This window comes from Phocoena phocoena, chromosome 3, assembly GCF_963924675.1.
Source record: "Phocoena phocoena chromosome 3, mPhoPho1.1, whole genome shotgun sequence".
NCBI lineage: Eukaryota > Metazoa > Chordata > Mammalia > Artiodactyla > Phocoenidae > Phocoena > Phocoena phocoena.
The window spans coordinates 19,304,450-19,314,990 of record NC_089221.1 but is presented as its reverse complement, the minus strand read 5'-3'; the positions used below and the strand labels follow the sequence as shown (position 1 = coordinate 19,314,990).

Genomic DNA, 10,541 nt, shown 5'->3' with positions numbered 1-10,541 from the left:
GCTTGTTGGTCAACTGGTCTGAGGATCCCAATATGTCCAAGTGGCACCTTCAACTAACCAGTTTAAGGAAAACGTTATTCTTCCATTAATCCTACCTCCATTGGGAAATAACATCTATAAAACAGCAGCCAACATTGCAAGATAGGAAACAAACCTTTTGCTGATGGATTGATAGGGGTAATAGTAAGAAGGTTCGCTTACTTAACACAATATTATCCATAAGGAGGCGATATACCCGCTAAGCAAATTGCCACATTTGACAATTTACAGTGAAAGAAAATAACTAGATAAGATTATTGAGACCTCCATTGTCCATAATTACCTGAATTTAGTCAGAGATAAAGAACCATGATGAGAATTATGAAAGTCATGGATATTACAGGAGTGAGGGGCTAAGAAGTAAAGATCGGTTGAATGAGTAGACACAAAGATAGACTAACAACACTTCATGAAGCATAACACAGATGAGCAAATTGGAGCTTTTGTGGGGGAAGTTGAGAACCCAAGCATGTCCCTGCCAGCTCCTGGAGAAGTCTATGGAGGCTCTTGCTACAACCAAATTTCTGGGGCCACTATCACTCATGAAAGATCAGCACTCAAGATGCAGAGTCCTGGGCTAAGCAGTGGTGAGTGAGACTCCGCTGAAGCCCAATTGGCAATTCTCTGTTCATTACCATATCTGACCTCAAAGACTTACAGAGTAATAGTGGCCACTTCATTTCCATCATTTAAATTATATGCAAGGTCCTCTTTGGGCTAACTCTATATATAGTGACAGAGACTCTGGGAAACATACTTCCCAGCTTCACCAAATTAGCAATGGTTAGGGGTTCTGGATTTAGTAAATAAAAGTACAAGAAACTTTGTTAAATTTGAATGCTTGATAAACAATTCTTTTTTTTTTAGTATAACTATTGCATGGGACTGATACCATACTCTATTCTACTCCACACTGCTACTCTGACTAGTATTTTTAGTATTAAGTATTTATTTAGTATTATTGAACCATGCAGTATTTGACACAAACTATACTAAAAGAAGTATCTGTTGTTTATTTGAAATGAAAATTTAGCTGGATTCCCTGTATTTTGTCTGACAATGCTAACAGCACAATTTAAAACAAATTACCTGGAAGAGAATGGGAGCTGTAGCTGCAGGGGTAGACAGGTTGAGGTCAGACTATAAAAAAAATCTCAAAATCCATATCGCTGCTAGTATTCAAGATTTTTTCATTTATGTGTTCTCATTTGAGAACACCTTCATAACAGCTTCACAATTTTTTGATTAAATAATTAGAAGTTATTTAGAAATAATGAAATAGATGATAATTTAGTTGTTTACATTAAGACCTCATGATAAATTTTTCCTTTATATTAGATTGGCTATAAATATTTATTACCACTTAAAACAAGCATTCACAGGGATCCTTTAATATGTTGATATCATAAGTCCTATATCTACCACAGAAACACAATTTCAAAAATTAGTACCAGTGTTTGCATTGAGGAGTTATATACACAATAAAGATTTGTACAAAAAAAGTAGGTAACATTTTTATTTAACTAGCTCTTAACAGGCTATATATATAGTATATATGTATTATAAAAACTATAATAATTAAAATTTTAAAAATCCATATGTCCAAAAGAAACCACAACAAATTGTTGGTAATGTTTCCCTTCATAATTGAGAATGCACTGAATAATCTATACTAATTCTATATTTTAATTCTTAGATTACAATAATATTATATGGTGGTTGTGGGATGAATTGTGAGATTGGTATTGACATATATACGCTAATATGTATAAAATAGATAACTAATAAGAACCTGCTGTATAAAAAATAAATAAAATAAAATTCAAAGAAAAGCATATTATAATAGGTCTAAGACATTTTAAATAATTGTCCAACTCCTGAAAGTGTAAGGATTACTCCTTATTGTCTTCCATTTTTTATATCTAATATTTGCCCCAAAAGAACATGATTTATCACATTATTTTAAGAGTTTAATAAGAGTTTAAGAGTTTAATTTTAAGAGTTTAATAGCAATATAATATCTGCTCTTCCTATAGTAGAAATATATTAGTTCAAAATACATAGATTTTATGTAATTATAAATCATAGTTAAGTTTTGTTTTATATGAAAAATTCTGAAATAGCATAGAATAAAGCATTCTTATGCTTTTTATTTTTATGGCATCTTACTAAAGAATATAGGCTATATGCAATGAAATTTCTTTAAAATAATAGATTTTGTAACCTGTCTGTCTATAGTTCTACCACACTCAAGAATATAATTGCAGAAAATAAATTTGCATACTAGAACCACTTGCGGCAGTCTTAATCTGTGTGGCTGGTGCCTTACAATTTAGTCATAGTCAGGAATAACTTTCTTCAACCTTCTTACCCCTGAAAGCATTCCACTGACATCCTTTTGTTCTGTTGAAACAGGATTGGCAATGTATGCATTATTTGAAACAGCTCAAACCCGCCCTCATAGAAGAAGTTGCAGATGCCCTTTGAATATTTGGCCCTAGATGTCCATCACAGTAGGCAATTAATTTGGTACATTGTTACTATATTCAATTCTCGGTCTTTCTGCCAATACTGCCAGACAAATATTCTAATTAATGCCAGTCAAAATGGTGATTTTGTGGTATGAACATTTTGAGGACTAAAACACATTTAAATACAAATTTATACTACATCAGTTTCAAAAATATCTAGCAGATGGCAATTTGAATTGAATATCCATTTGACCTGGACTTGGGCCTCATGCCCAAGATTCAAAATTTTTCAAAATTTATGAGCAATATAGACAAATTTAGTCCTTTTTAAGATTTTTTTATCACACCATATAATTCCAGGTTATATTAATGTTATGTTGAAGGAATTTGGTTTGAAAACTTATCTTTCCTTTTGTAAATGATATTAGATTGTTTATTGAAACTTTGTTTCTATGTAAGGATCATTGAAACTAACTAATAGGCACTTGAAATATTGATGCTACATCCAGTGAAATTTAACAGAAGAGTATATCTGAACTTATATGAGTTTATATACCTGGAAGCATAGAAGTACTGACCCTGTTTAATTTTTTTAGTACCAGTTGTTTATTTCAGTTATCTTCTCATCTCTATAATGTTCACAATAATAGTCTGTAGGTCTCCAATATTATATGACTGCTTCTAATTTCACAGAGGGATGTGGCTTCATGGGCTAAATCAATTTGTAATGTATAGCCTTCTGGTAAGGGCTATGAATTTTGATGCTAATTGCTAGATATAATTTCAGGGTACTTTTTATCAAGGATCATCTTAGGCAGAGAGACTAAAGTCCAAACTGAAACCACATTTGTAGAGTTTTAGTAGAAACAGTGTCATAGGCAAAAGAAAATGTTATCCAAATGAGAAAATAATTGTAAAGCTGGTGTTTTGAGAAGAAGAGAGAGAGATAGAGGATTTTAAACAAATTTAAAAGGTACTTAAAGAGATGGCCCAGGGTGAAGGGAACCTATGTTCTAATCCTACTTCTTTGACCTGTGAACTTGGGGCCTGTAGTAGACAGAAGCCTCCCTCAAGAGGTTCAGATGCTAATCCCAGAGAAAGACTTGATAGACCATTGCTGGCTTTGAAGTGGAAAGGGATCTGTACTTCCAGTTTCTGGCCTGACATGTAAAGAGCGTTGAAGTTCTCACTCCCTCCTCAAAATAAAGAAAAAGCTGAAGAAACTGAATTTCAACTTTTCTTAGATCTATAAGAAAAGTAAGGTCAAGGATAAATCACTGCCCTGAAAGCTGGAGAGATGGATACCAAAAATCACAGCTTTCCAACACCACAGTCAAGAGCAAAAACCCAAGCTGGAGCCAGAACCTATGGGAACACTTCAAATGTTATTGACAAATTGCCAAAGGTGCAATGTAAACTAGCTTGAAATCAAAACACCAGGGGCCAAGTTTGGGGGAACACAGCTCACATTTATGAGTTTTACCTCCAGGATCCTTACCAGCTTCTCACATTGAAGATCAGAGAAAGATCCCCTTAGGCTTCTTGTAGTTGGGAGAGGAAAAGTAACCATTTTGAAATACTCCCGAACATTCTGTTCCCTTTATAAAGAACTACACTCAAAAGAAATGGGCTTCCCGGGGGGCGCAGTGGTTGGGAGTCCGCCTGCCGATGCAGGGGACACGGGTTCGTGCCCCGGTCTGGGAGGATCCCACGTGCCGTGGGGCGGCTGGGCCCGTGAGCCATGGCCGCTGAGCTTGCGCGTCCGGAGCCTGCGCTCTGCAACGGGAGAGGCCACAACAGTGAGAGGCCCACGTACCGCAAAAAAAAAAAAAAAAAAAAAAAAAAAAAAAAAGAAGAAGAAAAGGAAATATTTTACCAGAGCTTACCAACTTTGGGAAAGGGAAGTTACACCCTTACTAGCCTTCTCACCTACAGAGGGAAAAAGTGTTGAGAAGCACTGTTGAAGTCACAGCCTCAGATCTCATGCTCACTAAAAACCTGAGACCTAATCATAGGATTACAGGATGCTCCCCCAACCCCACACCTTACCCCACAGAGACCAGGCTCCTGTATAATAAGAGACTACAGCTAAAAGGACTGCAAAGCTCAGACCCTTTTTAAGAAGACAAGCAGGAGACAAAACGAAAGACACTAGAGTAAACATTAGCCTCTAATGCATACAGCTTTAGCAAACATTAACACAGTTTAACCTCTTGCCACATAAACTTAAAACCTCCCACTAAAGGCCTGTTTACTTCAGTACCTTTTTACCCAATACATCATGTGTGCTTTCAACAAGATATTATAAGCCATGCTAAGAGCAAACAACTAAACAAATGAATGAAAAACCAAAATCAAACAAATAGAAAAAACCAGTTCAATAGACAAAGTGAGCATCAGAACCCAGACTGAGGTATAGCAGAGATTTTAGAATTATCAGACTGGGGATTTAAAATAGTTATGATTAGTACGCTGAACTAACAGAAAAGTGGAAAACATGCAAGAACTGATGAGTAACGTAAGAAGAGAAATGAAAACCCTAAGAAAAAGTTTTAAATGCTGGAAGTCAGAAACTTCATAACAGAAATGAAGGGTGCCCTTTGGACTCATCAATAGATTGGAAATTACTGAGGAAAGAGTCAGTGAGCTAAAAGACATGTCAAAAGAAACTTCGCAAACTGAAAAGCAAGAGAAAAATGAAAAAAAATCAAAAAGTACATCCAAGAGCTATGATACAATTATAAATAATGTAATACATGTAATCCAGAAGAAGAGAGAAAGGGATGGAAAAATATTTGAGACTCCCAGGTGTCTGAGGAAGGGAGGGTGGCGGCAGCGGTGCTGGTGACTGAGTGGAGCCCAGTGACAGGACGTTGGTGTTGGTATTAGGAGACCTGCACATCCCACACTGGAGCAACAGTTTGCCAGCTAAATTCAAAAAACTGCTGGTGCCAGGAATGATTCAGCACACTCTCTGCACTGGAAACCTTTGTACCGAAGAGAGTTATGACTATCTCCAGACTCTGGCTGGCGATGTTCATATTGTGAGAGGAGACTTCAATGAGAATCTGAATTATCAAGAACAGAAAGTCGTTAACTGTTGGGCAGTTCAAAATTGGTTTGATCCATGAACATGAAGTTATTCCACGGGGAGATATGGCCAGCTTAGCCCTGTTGCAGAGGCAGTTTGATGTGGATATTCTTATTTCAGTACACACACAAATATTTGAAGCATTTGAGCATGAAAATAAAGTCTACATTAATCCAGGTTCTGCCAATGGAACATAATAATGCCTTGGAAACAAACATTATTCCTTCATTTGTGTTGATGGATATCCAGGCTTCTACAGTTGTCACTTGTGTGTACCAGCTAATTAGAGACGTCCTGAAAGTAGAACGAATCGAATACAAAAAATCATAAAGCGAGGCGTGTCCTGATGATTTTTCTGTTGGGTTTTTTTTTTGTTTTTCATTTCCCTGTTCAACTCAAGTAATTAATCGTTTAAGAGCCACAAAATTGTATCACTTTTATAATATTTTGCAGTAAAACATAATCTCGTCTTCTGTTAATACAATGTTCTAAGCTTCTTGTAAACTATAAGATTATATTTAGTTTAAGTATATGATTTCTATGAAAAAATGTCCACCACACAGTAAATGGTCACATGTTAAGAAAAATTTGTCCTTGTAAATATCTTCATAGTTGATATTTGGAACTTTATTACCAAAGTAGTGCATGAGGGGAAAGAAACTAGATTTTCTTGTAGACATTCTTCTCTTCTCCAGTAATAAACAGTTACCTTTCATTTAAAAAAAAAAAACTTGAGCTCAGGAATTTCCAAAATTAATGAGAGACCAGAAACCACAGATTAGGGAAGCTCAGAGAAAACTGAGCAGAATAAATAACAACAAATCTATACCAAGGCACGTCATATTCAAACTGCAAATAAAACAAAGACAGGTGAAAATCTTGAAATGAGCCAGAGGGGGAAAACACACATCCTACCTACAAATGAGCAAGGATACGAATTACATTAGACTTGTGTTCGGACACCATGCAAGTAAGATATTTAAAACATTGCAAGGAAAAAACCCACCAATCTAAATTTCTGGATTCAGTGAAATTATCCTAAGTGAAGAAGAAATAAAGACTTTTTCTGACAAAAATTGAGACAAAATGTTGCCAGTAGACCCACTTTGCAAAAAAATGTTTTAAAAAGTTCTTAGGAGTGAAAGAAAAATACTACAGTTCAGAAACTTGGATCTATATAAAAAAGGAAAAGTGGTAAAGAACAAATTCATAAAGATAAAGTCTTTTAGTTTTCTTATTGTTAATTGATCTAACATAAAAATTTGTTCAAATAGTTATAGCAACAATGTATTTGCAAATTATAGTTTATAGATCAGTAAAATAAATGACACCAATTTTATCAGAAACTGGAAGAAGAAATTGGGTATGCTCTGTTACAAGGTACATGCACCACCTGTGAGGTGGTACTGTGTTATTTAAAAGTGGACTTAGGGCTTCCCTGGTGGCGCAGTGGTTGAGAGTCCACCTGCTGATGCAGGGGATATGGGTTCGTGCCCCGGTCCGGGAGGATCCCACGTGCCGTGGAGTGGCTGTGCCTGTGAGCCATAGCTGCTGAGCCTCCGTGTCCAGAGCCTGTGCTCCGCAACGGGAGAGGCCACAACAGTGAGAGGCCTGCGTACTGCAAAAAAAAAAAATTAAAAAAAAAAAAAAGTGGACTTAAAGTTGTTATAAATGTATGTTGCAGACTCCAAGGGAACCAGCAAATGAAAAATAAAAAATGACAAAAAGAGTATTAGTCTACAACCTCTAGAGGCTTAAAAAGTCAAAGAAACATATTCTTCTATAAGACCAAAAAAAGAACTGTCAAGACCTTGATTTTAGCCCATTAGGACCCATGTTGAACTTCTGACCTAAAGAATAATAAATAAATAAATAAATAAATAAATTTGTGTTGTTTAAATCTACTAAAATTGAGGTAATTTGTTGTAGTAGTAATAGGAATTTCATACATGACCTTTGGCAAAATACTTAGCATCTTTCATACAATTTTCCTTTGTTGCAAAATGAGTGGTGAGATTCTTATGCAAATTCCTATATTTGCAGTATTGTTAGAAAGAGTTCTAAGTTTAAAAATTCTTTCTTTCTTGTTTCCTTCTTTCTCTCTTTCTTTTACTTTCCTATTCTCCTTCATGCATTTCCTTCCAAGACTTATTTAGCATCCTAAGTGAGATACTGTTCTCGAGAGCTAAAAACAAATACATCGGAGAAAATTACAATATAATAAAAGTCAGAAAAAGTTATTATAGATAAAATTATAATTACATTAGAAAACTGCAGTCAAAAAATAAGGTTGGAACAAATAAGACACAAATCTAGGTCAACACTCCATAATTCCATCGTACTCCAAAAACAGCATTTTTATTAAAAAAAAAACCTTAGCATAATATTGGGGTTGTAATACTATGAAAGACTGGAAGGACTAGACTATCTTTCCAATTTGCTCTTAGCTTTTCTTGAACAAAAGTGAGAACACAGATTTCTTTATTTTGCAACCATAATGGCAGAGGGGAAAAATTAGCAGAGGAAGAGACTTCATAATTATTAGACAAGTCAGAAGATGCATGTAAAGAGACGACAACAATGTACAAATGCTATCCAATAGTACTCTCTGCAAAGATGGAAGTATTTTATGTTTGTGCTGTTGAATATGGTATCTGCCAGTCACATGTGGCTATAAAGCCTTTGAAAAGTGGTTTCTATGACTGAGGAACTAAATTCTTAATTTTAACTACTTTATTTAAAATTTAAATCCCTATACATGATGAGTGGCAACTGCAGTAAACAGTTGAACTCAAAAATATTAATGATGATTAACTAGATCATAAAACTAAAATCTCAAACTATGACTCTTCATATGCTTATATCCCAGATGAATTTTCTCAAAATGAAATATTAAGTTGTATATTTCCAAGGAAAAAATCAAGTATGGTGTTCTTATCCAGTTAGTCATTCACCAGGAAAACTTTATCAGACATTATACTGTGAAAGGATCTGGAACATTCAGTGTTGCTAAAGGGACACCAGATAGTACTCTTTCATCTCTTGTGATATTTGAATGCCAGGATTTACTTGTTACAAAGAAGTCTGCCCCATCTCCTTATGAAAAATTGTAATGATTTTCATTACCCTTTATGCTTACTTATAAAAATGTATTTATAATATGACTTAGATGTAAAAAAATACGAGTCCATTGGATCAGGATAGAAAATGGTAACAGCTATTTTTCTTGGTATACTATGGATTAACACTCTCTTTCTTCATGATACGGTAGCCATTTACACTTTTATTCTAGTTTATAATTTCATATAAGCTTTAACCACTAGAATATAATATGATATATCTCCTCTATAATAAATTTTTTTAATTCATGATAGCGCTTTCATTAAATACACTTTCTCATGTATGACAAGTTTCTCTCATTACAACATGGAAAGAATATTACTTAGGACACTGGCTACAAATACCTAATTAGAAATAATAATATAAATTTATGCTAAAATTAAAAGAGATTTCCCACAATTCTTTTAATTTATGATTGTCGATCAAACAAGTAAGAACAATTTCAAATGACCAATAAAAAGCCTAACTAAGTGATGGAAAAATAGAATGCATTATTGGGACTCTATGCTACATTTTTAGAGGTCTGATACAATAGTGACAAAGGACAAGATGTTTAACCCAGCAGTTCTCAAACTTTTAGACCTTAAAGTTTATTCCACAGAAAAAATGAAATTAGTATTTAATGAACTAAATTTTAGGAAGTGTGGTTCTGGTTTCTCTATGTTTGCAGCAACCTGTATTTAAAGCGGCACTCAGAATATGTCTGCACCATGCCAAAACAACTAATCCAGTCAAACTGAGGTGACAGATTAATATGATTTTCACAATTACCAATTTATTAATTTATATATTTATTCCTTGCACCTAGTATGTGTAAGTAATAAGTAGTGGCAGACAAAGTTGGAAGAGTGAGTGATTTTGACACACTTTGAGCACTGAATATTATTTTCCTTTTTAAAAATTAACTTGGCATAACATAATTATGCAATATAACATAATTATGAGATAAATTAAATTATTTTTTATTTATCCCTGGGTCTCTCTTGAAATGCTTCAGTGTTATATGCCTAGAATTCCTCACAAATGCTGATGTCATATGCATATTTATAATATATGGAAAGATAATCATTTTCCTCCTTTTAAAACATGATGTAGGAAAGTGAAGCAACTTCTGTCAGTCTGTTTTTCTGTGAACTTTATAGGTAAGGATCACTAAGCTCCATGGATGGAATATTTGGGCTAACAGTAATGGCACGAACGTTGGTGTATAGGTAATCAAAGGGCAAATTCCTTGTGACACTCAGTCATCACTGTATATGTTACTCAATTTATGAATTCTGCAGATTTTTTTTGAAGAGGATATTAAAGTGGAGAAAAATATAAATAAATAAATAAAAATGGAGGTGAACTTTCTTCAATTAAATTAGAAGTTACATCTCCATGATGTTCATAATCTTCAAAATGCATTAATATATCAGATCGAAAAGGGTCAGGGATATAAAAGCACAGCTCCTAGTACCCAAGTTCCAGAGCACAGAGCAGCAGAAGGAGTTGAGGTGCAGGAGAGAAAAGGAGAAAGCATAGAGATGCTATCTTTATTGTCTACAATCCCAAATGTATTGTACTATATACATATATATTCCCTTGGCATTGATCTCCAGGACAGGACAAAAAAGGGAAGAGAAGAAAGAAATAGCATGCATCCCAGCAGCTGTACACAGAGGCAGCTCAGGAGAGACAAATATACACTAAATCACCATAAAAAATGTGAAATAATAGGGTATTACTGCAAGGCAGTCTGACCTCCTGCTCACCCTACAGGGACAGAAGAAGAACGCTGAGAAGGGATGTGCACCCAAGGGAGGTACCTCACACATTTA

General features: G+C 34.7%; 1 pseudogene; it reads left to right on the top strand.

Annotated features, from left to right (window-relative positions):
• The first annotated feature begins 448 nt into the window (after window positions 1-448).
• LOC136120116 (vacuolar protein sorting-associated protein 29 pseudogene) lies at window positions 449-5,931 on the top strand (annotated as a pseudogene).
• Window positions 5,932-10,541: the final 4,610 nt, after the last annotated feature.